Below are 12,392 nucleotides of genomic sequence, written 5' to 3'. Positions count from 1 at the left end.
AGCTCCAACAGCTGATCGGCGTGACGTCGCCAGCAGCAGCCTATCGGAGGGGCCGGGCCTGGAGCGGCTCGGCCAATCAGAGGCGGTGTTACGGGCTGTCACTAACCCACGTGACTCCTCCTCCTCCTCGCTCCTCCCTCCTGCTGCTCCTGCAGAGGGGCATGACTGGGCACAGCTCTGCAGGAGCAGCAGCACCCTGAACCCCACATCTGGGCTTTTTTTCCCCTCCAGAACAGACACATGTTGCATAAGCAGACCAACATCCGGGTCAGGCTGCAGGGTTTCCTGTCCTCTGAGTGTCCACACACACAAACCAATGAGTGTCAAGCGTGGAGTTAAGATTTACAGTTGTGCATGAGAGAGTCATAAAAATAATCACTGCAAATTAAAACAACATGTGGACGGTTTCCAGGCGCCTTTGATCAGAGCAGAGCTTTGTGAGCCACTTCACTGGACCTGTCGCTCACGAGGACACAGTTATATAATGACTGACGGCCGCTGTAAACAATGGACAGCAAACACACGATATTTTTAGCCGTATCGATGAAGTCTGGATGAAATTAGTTGCTGGGTTTGTGTCAGCGTGCAGACACTCACTGGTGACTCTTTCTAACTGGTTTCGTTTACTCTGCTGTCTGTTTTAAAGGGTGACTACACTGGTTTTATACATTAAAGTGTGTTTACAGGTCGAAAACCTGGTATAAAGCTGCATGCAATCGCTCAGTGGCTCCGTTGCATTGTGGGTAATGTAGGCTCCAGGTTTTGAAGTCTCATCTCTGGTTCTGCTGGTTTGATTTAGATCATTTTGTTTTTTAACTTTCCATAACGAGACCAACAGTGTCACAGAGGACAATGCAGGACCAGTGGAGTGCCTCGGTAACCTGGTGCCTACATTACCCACGATGCAACTGAGCCACCGAGGAGGAAAGTTATCAAGTATCAAGAGAGTTATCGTTATAGATGTGAAAGTTATTAATACAGCAGCACTGTAGTTACACTGCGCTGAAGCTTCCTGCTGACGTATGACTTTACTTAAATGTGTTTCACAACCTGGCAACCAAACAAAAAAGTACAATAACTCTTATTTGTAGTAAAACAGCTGTGTGAGTAGCATAGCAAGCGTTAGCATGTTGGACACAGTTTGAATAACAACAGACTGTTGCAGCTCCAGAGATGAAGACTCATCACATTTTTGGGGGAAATGCTTCGTTCTAACAAGCAGCTCAACATGAAACCACCAGTTTAACGTCTCAGTTTGTGCACAGAGTGAATAAACAGGCTGCAGCAGGGTGATCAGTGAGCTTCAGAGGTGCTGGGAGGTGTATTTTTGAACTTTAAACAGAGCCAGGCGAGCTAATCGTCCTCCTGCTCCATAACTGGATGTGGTAACATGAACTTGAGCTCCATCTTCTCATCTCGCTCTTGGCATGAAAACTAATAAAGGAGAGTCGCCGCACAGCAGGAGCTCAGCACCACCGACAGTATCACAGTGCGACTGTTATAGCTCTGAACTGTGACAGAGGTAAGTGCTCGTTATGGTTTTTAAATGGAGTTTATCAGGTGAAACTCAGTCTGAAACCTGAACGTGAGCTCACGTGACAGTCAGAGAAACTCTGTGATCACAAACAGCCACTTCACAAATGAGTTAATTACAGTTTACCAGCAGAAGATTTCCAGCGTCGAAGGAAAGAAGGAAAACCTGTTTGGACGCTTCGGAGCTGCAGGAGGAAACAGTACAGGTACTTTTACAGTTTTCAGGTACTTCTACTTTACTTGAGTACTTTAATTTCATGTTACTTTTTACATCTCAGAGGGAAATACTGTACTTTTCACTCCACTGCGTCTCAGTTACTAGTTTATTGGATCATGTCACAGTTCAGAGGCGTCCAATGACTCGATGAAGGTAAAAGTGGCTGAATGAGGTTTGTTTTGACGTCCAGCTCCTCCACAGAGGATGAAGCTCAGGAACGGATATTTGGGTCGGCGGGGGGATATAGACGCCGTCGCCCTCAGAAGGGGAACACGAGGGGGACCCAGCCTTCACCTCCTCCCCCTCCTCGCTGCCCTCCATTCAATCCATAATCTGGGGGAAAGGCCACAAGCTTCAGACAAAAGGACTCAGGGAAAATGGAGGCTGCTCAGATTTATGTGGGACTGTTGTGCATCTCACAATCTTTACGTTTTACTCTCTTCGTTATCTAAACGTAGATGTTTCCCAGCTGTGACGGTTTCTCACTGACGGGTCCTGAACTCTGTTTTCAGTCTCCAGACATTAAATCAACTTTATTCAAACACTGAAGATGCAGCTTTAATTTGTTTTACATCTGAAACTGTAGAGAAATGATCCATCTTTCATTTTACAATGTGTTTTCTTTTTCCCTCAAACTATCACGTTACATTTTTTTTCTTCACATGCGAATTTCACATTTTCACACATGATTGGCTGTTTTCACATGTGAACTAACATTTGTGAAAAGAAAACGAAGTCACATGTGAACTGTCTTTTCTTCATATGTGAATGAAAATGTGCACATGTGACATTTATATTTTCACATGTGGACACAAAATATGGCGCAGGGAATCACATTTTCCTCGCGTCTGGTTATTTTCACAGGAAAATACTGAAGTAAACTTTAAACGTGCACGCGTGTAAACTGTGAAGATGCTCTGCTGTTCGCTCTCTGAGATCATTCGCTGCTGTTGGATCTGCTGATGATCCTCTGTTCCACCGGCCTGCTGTGACCTTCGACCTCAGACGTCCGGACTCTCAGGTCGCTGCAGACCAAAGCTGCTCTGGACGAGAGTCTCAGCTGAAAATGTGACTTTTAAAAGCTGCTGCCTGTATTTGGCTCGTCGGTGTGTCTGAGGATGACGTAGTAAAACGGCGTCATGGCGACACACAGAAAGCAGACAGACGGGATGAGTCTGTCACCGTCTGCAGATTCTTGTCTCAGCTTGTTGACTTTAGTGACATCATGCATGACGACTGAACGTTAAACTGTAACTGCAGGAATGTTGGTATTCAGCCACAGACGAGACAACACGAACACGTCCTCTACAAGCCTCATTATCACCACGCTGTCAATCTTTCTGCATCGATCTGCACGTCGGTGTTGACCTTTGAACTTTCTCCACCAACAAGAACTATCACAGTCCGAGTCTGACTTATTTCAAGTATTTGGCCAAAAGTATACGGACATAACGTTTGCCATAGGTCTGTGTTTCAGGTCTGAACTCCCGTTAAATGGATAAAAGATATGAACTTACAAAATGTAGCTTTTTTTCTTCGTTTTTCTCTATTTTTTTTTGTGGGTGAAATTTCTGATGCTGTGACGTCGTTACGCCTTTGCTTGAACTGCTCACACCTACATTAACATGCAAACTGCAAGAATAGATGGATATGTTGAAACTAAATGTGTCTTTATGGTAAACTTTTGATATTAAGTTGTGACAACGTCGTGCTTATGGTCTAGTTAGGTACAAAAAACACGTGGGGTTAAGAAAAGATTGTGTCATAGATGAATGTAGAAAAATATTCAGTGGAGTCACGTTTACAAATGTTGAAACGCCGTCTTGAACGGTGGTCTCCTGCTCAGCTGTCACATCATCATCCCCCTCCTCCTCCTTGTGATTCATTTTAGGATTAAAAATCATGATTAAGTTTCATTTTCCATTAATCTGCAGATTATTTTCTCGGTTCATCGATGAATCCTTTGTTCTGTAAAACGACCAGCTGACCGTCCTCACTGATGGAAAGAGGAAGCGTCCCTAAATATTCTGTACAGTCGGTTCCCTCGTGCACGTGTTGTTTAAAACTGAACTGTAAATCAACACTGGCTGCAGAACAGAGCGCCGTGCAGAAAGGAGGAAGTTACTCACCCTGCGTGACGGGACGGGAAGGGCAGTCAGCACTTTATATGTCGACACCCCGAGCATCATTCACAGCACGAAGAAACACTGAGGACATTTAGTCCAAATGCTTTGGGTCCGTCCAGGTGTGTCCACAGATGAGCGCTGATACCTTTTAGCTCGTGTGTCTTTGAGAATCAGACTATTCATGCTTTTAGGTTTTGCACTGTGACACTTTATGATCTTACACAGCAGGATTTAAAGAGATTATTCAGTTTCTAACACCCTCTTCAGCTGATGGATATCATTTTAATCTAGTTTAGTTTAGTTTAGCTCAGCAGACTGAAGGCTGGAGGAAATAAAAATAAAATTAAGAAACAAAAAAAGTCTAAATACACAGACTGAGCTATGCTCGGTCAAAAATGAATGATGGTGTAGCTGGATGACCATGTACAGCATCAGAACAGCAGCTAGCAGGCTGATGTTGAGTTCAGGGCTCTCAGTTTGTACAACTTGACAGTTCAAAGTTATTTAAACTGATTCCCAAACCCATGAAACACTTAAATAGAGAGCTACTGTTATCAAGCTGACAGATTAGCTTGAGTTTCCATCTTTCTCTCACTCGTCTGCATCCGTTCTGTATATTTACACTTTGTAAATGTTCTCTTCCTTTTTTATGACCTCGACTCTCGTGTCTTTTTATATTTGACCGATCCAACAGCCTGCAGTGTTTCTGACTCCTGATGTGAGACGGGCCGACTTACACCTGCCTGTGAAATGTGCTGCGTCTTCACAACCGGGTCAGATAAACTGAACAGAGGGGAGAAGGAACGCAGTGACGGACAGACAGACAAGTTCATTAACTGCCTAAACATTCCTTCACAAAGACAAAGGGATTCACAGGAGTTGAACCTGGCTGCTTCACCTCCACCTCCACCTTCACCTCGTCCTCCTCCTCGTTCCAGTTCACACAACAGAAAACTCAAGCTGAACATCCATGTGGAAAAACACACACAGAAGCAGGACCACATGTCACTCTAGATTTTTCCATTCCCAAATAACAAGGTCACACCTGTACCGTTCTGACACCACAACACTGATAAGAAGTCCTCCAGCGCTCCCTTCCTGTTTTCCTTTCTTTCCACGGCGCGTTACATCACATCATCCCCGGCTGGACTCTGACCCGCAGGCTGAACGGGGACAGGAAACACACCTGGATCCTAAATGTACAGATCACAGTGTTCCAGGCAGTTTATTTTTTATTATTTTACTGCATATATATCCTGTTTGAAGAGGCCGAGAAAGAAAGTTCACCTCACTTTAACCTGCAACACCCTTGAAAGGAACAGTTCACCCAAAATAAATCCAGTCATCCTCCTGATGATGTAAAGTCAGGTGATATAAAGTCAGGCTCAGCCATCATCTCCTCCTGATGATATAAAGTCAGGTGAAGTCTCGTCGTCCACAAAACATTTCTGGAGCTTCACAGTAAAACAAACGCTCACTGGGGCATCAAATGTGGATTCATCCGCTGCTGAAAATAGTCCCTAACAAATAAAGCAGATACTTCCTTCTGTTTGTTTGATAAAAACTCCAGGAAACGACTGAATCTTAAATCTTGTGAGCTGTTTTTTTTAAATATTCACGTCTTTAGTGGGAACCAACGGAGCTGAGAGCCACAGACAGGAAGTGAGAAAGTCTTGAGAGACGGATTCAAAACCGTCAGACTGAACATTTTAGCAGTTTGTCTTTTATTTTCCAACGTGAAGGAAACTCAAAGTTTCCGTGTAAAGATTTTCGTGCACAGACGAGGAGATGTTTGTCTCCTGCTGACGGACGTCTCATGTTCAGCCGGCTTCGCATAAATTGAGACTAACTGGAGTCACATCCTCTTCATTAGATGTTACTACAGCTCTAATGAAGCACACGGTGTTCAGCACTGTGTGTGTGTGTGTGGACAAAATGTCCGTTAACCAACATAATGAGTGATCACTGTAACACATCACATTCATCGATGCACAGCCGCCTTCCCTCTGCTGCGTCTTTATGTAATCTGGCTAATGTTTACTGTGTGTGTTGCACAACGGCGTCCTCTGTGAGCGCAGCGGGGGTCAACGACCTCGTGTTGTTCTCACTGAACACTGACTCACTGATGCTTTGGATAAAAAAAGGTTTACTTCATCAGGAAAACTAATGAATCTTCTCTCGTTATTTCTTTCTATTATTAAGGAACAGTTCACCCAAAAAATGGAGAATTCAGTGATTATCTCCTCACGCGGGGACGCAGGAAGTCGGTCACTGTGCTGAGGGGTCGGCTTATATAATGATGTCATAGTAAATAGTGCGCGTCATTCATGTTTTTTCTGTTAATTTGAACATGTATCTGATCATTATTAACAGTGATTTACAACAGTTTGAGTTTTGCACTCACAGCAGACAGCAGTCGTCCCAGACTCCCTTTAAGAAATGCTCAGTTTTGTGAGTTGTTGAGTCAGAAGACGCGTTATAACCTTTGTGCCGCTCTGTTTCTGACAGAGTCTTAAATATTTGGGCCTTCATGTAAATTCGGCTCATGTTATCGCCTCGTTTCAGGGCGGTTTCCATCAGCACGGAGGGAGGAGATGATGACTGAGTTTAAATTCTTTTGTGTGAACTGTTCCTTTAATATTTTCTCAGATGTTTGAAAGTTTTAACTTTGTTTTTAGCGTCTCTCAGGTTGTAAACACTGGCAGCCTCTCGGCTCCTGTTCACAGCACCTCCTCCAGCTGTTGACGGGCCGGTGTCAGTCGCGGGTTCAGCGGCCGGTCTGTCGATCAGGACGTAAACATGCGGACAGGAATGTGGGCCGGGCCCAGTAACACACTGACCTCTGTGGTGAGAGAGTTCACAGCTTTACAACCAGCGGGATCAGTGACACACACACACACACACACACACACACACACACACACACACACACACACACACACGGCCTCCAGCGGTGGTGTAAGAAGTTTTCAGATACGTAACTTCAGTAAAAGTATCATCAGGAAAATTTACTTAAAGTATTTAAAGTAAAAGTACTTTTTCTTCTTATATCTGATTTTCTACAACTTTATACTTTCACTCTGACATTTGAGGTATGTTGAGGCAGTTAGATATAACTGATGATGACAACGATGTGCTGCGGTCACAGGAAACAGTCACTGAGCCGGTTGATCAGCAGCTACGTCAGCTAACTCAGTAGCACAAAGCACACAGCCCCTGACCCAAAGAACAGAGTCGCAGCGGCAGTGACAGACTGTTATTCAGCCGCAAACCCGGTACCACAAAGAACAGAGCCAATGAGCCCAATAAAAATGCACTCCTGTAGCAGCTAATGTTAGCACAAAGCACACTGCCCCAGAGCCAAGCTAACCCATTTAGCACAAAGCACACACCTACAGCAGTAAGCAGTAACTGTCACCCTCGATGGACTGAGGTACGTTCCTGCTTGAGGTTACATGAGTGTGGCTTCAAACAGTTGTTTATTTTTGTATTCATTAGACCAAAAAACGCTAAAAGAGCCTGTGAACGTAGCGAACTAGCTGCTAACGGGGCGGTTAGTGTCGGTGTAGTCAGGCCGTGTGTGATCATGTGTCCTGGAGGAGCGGCTCTGAAGGAGGAGGTGGGATACTTTCAAAGTTGGAAGTTTCTGGTTTCTACAATCTTACCAACCTTTAAGTTAAAGATCCACGTGGAAGAGTGGAGGCTGATGTAACGATCATGGTGTCACAACCACATGTTGGACGATTATAAAGGAGAGACGTCCACAAACTTTTGGCTGTTTACTGACCCTACACGAGGACAGTTTACATTCAGTCCACAGCGACTGACTGAACTGAAGCTGCTGTTGTTTCCTCACCAGTGAGGAAGCTTCAGGGGTGGAGGGACAGACTTTGGGTGGAGCGCCACACGATAAGCTTTGACATGCACCACCACAAACACTAACGTGAGAGCACACCCAGGACAAGAATGCAGAGTGAGAGTCTGATGAGCCGATGTCAGAGACGACTGAGGAGGAAGCAGAGAGTTCATAATCAGACGGGTTTCTGCAGAATTCACAAAGCCTGTGAGAAGTGACATCCTCCTGCTGAGTTGCATCAGCTGAGGCCGGCAGACCAGGAGGCGGGACGTGTCGCAGAGAGCCGGCGGGTGATTGGCTCCTTCAGTCCTGTCAGTCAGTGCACTAACTCTCTGCCCTGAGCTCATAAAGTGAGTTAATAATAGAGGTGAGGTCATAAAACGCAGCCTGTTTCCTTTTTCTCCATCAAAATAACTCAAGAGAAGTGCAGGAAGAGAGTGAGTCACCGTTTGGAAAATAAGAGTCCGAGTGCAGCGATTTAAACGACGACACGTCCTGTGATTCAACGAGCACAAGAACCAGAAGTGAACAGATAAAGATTCACTCTCACTGTTTGTCTGGAGGCTTCGACCTGGATCACCACAAGTGTGAGAAACCTCTGACACCGAAGACTGAAGCGTCAGAGATACATTAAAGTTTTCAGATCCTTAACTTCAGAACAACAACTAAAACCACCCTGTGATAGTATCATCAGCTACATTTACCCAAGTTATCAAAACTAAAAGTATAAACTCTGCAACAAAGTTCCCTGAAATATGAACAGCTGTCAAATAAATGTACTGCAGTAAAAAGTACAATATTTACCTCCATATATACTCAAGTAAAGTACAAGTGCCTCAGATTTACAAAAACAACCTGAAAGTCAAATTAAAATCAAAGATATCGTGTTGAGGTATTACTTTGCTAAAAGTAGTAAAATAAGTAAAGTAAGCTCTGATGCAGCATGTAATCTGTGATATGCAAAGTAACTAGTAACTAAAATTATCAGATAAATGTAGTGAAGTAAAAAGAACAATATTTGCCTCCAGAAAGTAGTGAAGTGGACGTGTAAAGTAGCAGAAAAAGGAAATACTCCAGTACTTGTACATAACAGTGTTGTAAAAAGTACTCAAAAGTTGTACTAAAATAAAGACATCATGTTAAAATATTACTTTGGTAACTAAAGATTTTCAGGTGAACTGTCCCTTTAGGCTTTTTGGGTGTTTCTTATTATTTATTTATGATCTGATTTAACTTTTCCAACTTGTTGTGAACAGATATTCGGCCAGAATGATGTAAAACTGCATATTCTTTAAACTGGAAAGTATTAAATTTCTATTAATGGAGGATCCATTAAAACACGCCCACGTCGAGAGAAACACTTTGCAGTACTTGTATTTTCTCCTTCTGTGTATATCTACGCTGTTATTGGTATGGATCAGGTTGAAATGGCTTCAGATGACCTGCAGTCACTTTGTTTATGACTTGAAGCAGACTGACCGGTCAGAAGTGTGAGCAGGTCACACGAGTCTTTTGTTTACAGAGGCTGCTTTTCACACAGGGAGGCTGATGAAGCTCTGCAGGGAGAAAGGGACAGTGGAGGAAGCTCACGTTGAGCCTGTGAGGACGCTTCCCTCCACAGATGGTCGATGTAAACAGGATTATCGAACGCTCTGCAGAGCCTCAGTCAATGGATAAGTGCTTAATGAGCTCCGTGAATCATCCGATCTCACTTCGACTCGGCCTTGAAAAGGACACGAGACAGAAGAGCAGCGACGGAGAAGGAAGAGAAGCTGCTGAGCTCAATGAGCGTCTGTACAACCTGAAACACTGTAGTGACTGTTTCTATCAGACTGAAGCATTCAGACGGATCAGAGAGCTGAAGTAAACAAAGCACAACACTGGACTTAAAGATATAATGTGTAAGATTTCTTCATTAAAGTGTCTCAAAACAACCAGACTTCTGTTATTTACGTCGTTGAGTCGTGTACTGACATCATCCCAAATGTTTCCACGACTTTACTCGAGACAACGCTGCGTTTCTGTCGGTCGCCTGTTACCGTTAAACTCTGCATTTCACCCTGAGGTGGCGCTGTACGTCCTGCGTCACACGGACCGCGGTGATGGTTCCTGCTCCTCTACCGCCCGAGCACAAAATGAACGCTGATCTTTTCGATTCAATCGAGACCCTGATCTTTTCTAAAAACATAACCAAGTAAGTTTTATTGCCTAAATCTGACCAAGCTGCGACTGAAAAGTGGAAACGTTCTTTTAATTACCTGAAAACTATAAATTCACCAAGTTTAACAGTAAAAAGCTCGACAACAAAACTGATGTGCACCAAATCTCCAAGCTTCAATTCACTAACTGAGCATTTTTATATATAAATCATCCAAAGAACGACTTCTCAAAAGATTTTCTGTTCAAAACTTCTCATAAAACCACTCAAACTGTCCTCCAAGGCAGAACATCACTTCCGAGGCACAAAGATGAGATTAAATACAATAATTATCAAAAAACAACAGGATCACTTTCTGTTTATTCAAGTTACTCACGCGAGTGTTAAGTAAAGTCCATTTCCCCTCCAGCTCCAGTCAGCAGTCAGCGTCACAGAACAGAACCACCCGACGATGGAGGTCACCTCCGGGTCACTGCTGCAGTCAGGCTGATAAACAGGAGTGAAGATAAATCCACTTTTTAATCCCACAAGTTAAAAACTAATCTCGAGCTCTCCTCCCGTAATGAGGGACTTTACTGGAGTCTTTTCTTTCTCCAGCAGATCTCAGAGGGAGTAAAGTACTTTTTACCTCAACACATTTATCTGACACGTCTATGAACGCATTCATCTGAAGGAGCAGTTGTGTTTTATTTGTAAAACGTGTCACTAAAAGCAGGAAAAGAGATGTCAGACTGAAGGTGACACACTGACTGCAGCTCAGCTGAGAGCGACTGATGCAACCTTTCGTAAGTGTTGGAGTGAAACAGCCTGCAGCAGAAATTCTGTCCTGATGGGTTTTTGTTGCACAGAAGTCTGTCTGCGTTTCAAACAAGAAGCAGAAACATCTGACCTGATTTTTCAGCTGGCATGTCTGACCTGCAGGCTCTGCTGCATACTTCACTGTTTACATGCAGCCTGTCAGTCGTGGATCTGTTACATCACGCACACGGATGTTTTGAAGCCTGGAGGTTTGTTTCAGAGCTCGCACACATATTTGTTAACCTGCCACAGAACCTCCTCCCGACCCACAGCCAGTATCTCTGTATGATTTAAACTCCAGCAGGTCAACATGCTGAGTAAAACACTTCTTTGTTTATTTTTGGGTGAAATTTAGATGAGAAGATTGACAACACTCTAATGTCTAAATATGAAGGTTGAGCCTGCAGACGGTTCGGTTAGCTTAGCATAAAACAGGAGAAAACTGTTAGCCTGACTGTAAATATAAACATGGGACAAACAGACACAATGTGTTTTACACAAAGACAGAAAGAACTTGATGTTTAACGTTTGCTGAATTTACAAGAAGGAACAAATAAGTCAGAATTAGTCAGAGACAGAGTTTCACACAGTTTATAAAGTGTCTCCAACTGAACAACTCACTAAACTGACACATTTGTTAAGGGAGTCTGGGGACAAAGAAGTCGCCTATACTGGTTACTGTTCAGTGTATCTGTAAAATGTGACATGTTTTTGTCAATAAAATGTTTCTTCTTTCATAAATTGAGTGTAAATGGTGAAATCAGTGTAAACAGTGTGTTCAAACAGCTGCTAAATGTTGGCAGGTCAGACTTTAGCACTTTAGACACAGAAGCAGACAGGCTGGTGCAGCCATGCTGCCACAAACTGACACTTTCTACAAGGAAACACACAACTTACTGTTTTCATTTAATGCTGAATTTACAAGAAGGAGACAATGATTCAGAATCTGTCAGAGACAGAGTTTCACAAAGTTTATAAAGTTTCTCTTCAAGCAACAACTCTTAAAAATGAACTATTTCTTAAGGGAGTCTGGTGATGTTGTGGTTAATAGTTCAGTGGTCGGATCAGTTGAAACAGACAGTGTGTTCACAAGCATCTGCTGCTCACACTGGCAGGTTGAGCGAGCCCAGACATGTAATTTACATTACAGTGAACCACATACAAATCAGACAGTGTTGTATGTGGTCACATGAAGCCCGGACCACCTGTGAATGTGGTCTGAGCGATCGGGCCTCTAAATGTGTCGTGGGGGTGTTTTCACATCACTCAAAACGGATGCTGATACCAAATGTTCGCAGTGACACACAAAAAGTTAAAGACAGGAAACTCAAAAGTGAAACTAGAACAACGAGCATGTTTTGGGGCTTTAACTCGTCAGTGAGCAGCGTGGAGCCGGTGCTGGAGGTCAGAGGTCAAGCGAACGCTCCAGTGAACTCACAGTGGACTGAAATGCTCCTAAACCTCAGCTGACCTGCAGGTCGGCTCAGACCGACGACTCTGCACATGAACAACAATAACACAAGAGGTCAAACGAGGTCTGAGAGCAGCAACAAGGTGACCTGACGCAGACGAGAAGCTGCTGCTGGGTGGAAAAAAAGACAATTAAATCAGTCGGCGAGGCAGAAAAGACGCTCATTTTCTTCTCGACCGTTTCTAAACTCACCCCACAAAAAACACATAAAACAACCTCAGAAATGTTGAAAC

The sequence above is a fragment of the Pagrus major genome, chromosome 17, assembly GCF_040436345.1.
Source record: "Pagrus major chromosome 17, Pma_NU_1.0".
Taxonomy (NCBI): domain Eukaryota; kingdom Metazoa; phylum Chordata; class Actinopteri; order Spariformes; family Sparidae; genus Pagrus; species Pagrus major.
Note: the sequence above shows the minus strand (reverse complement) of the source record.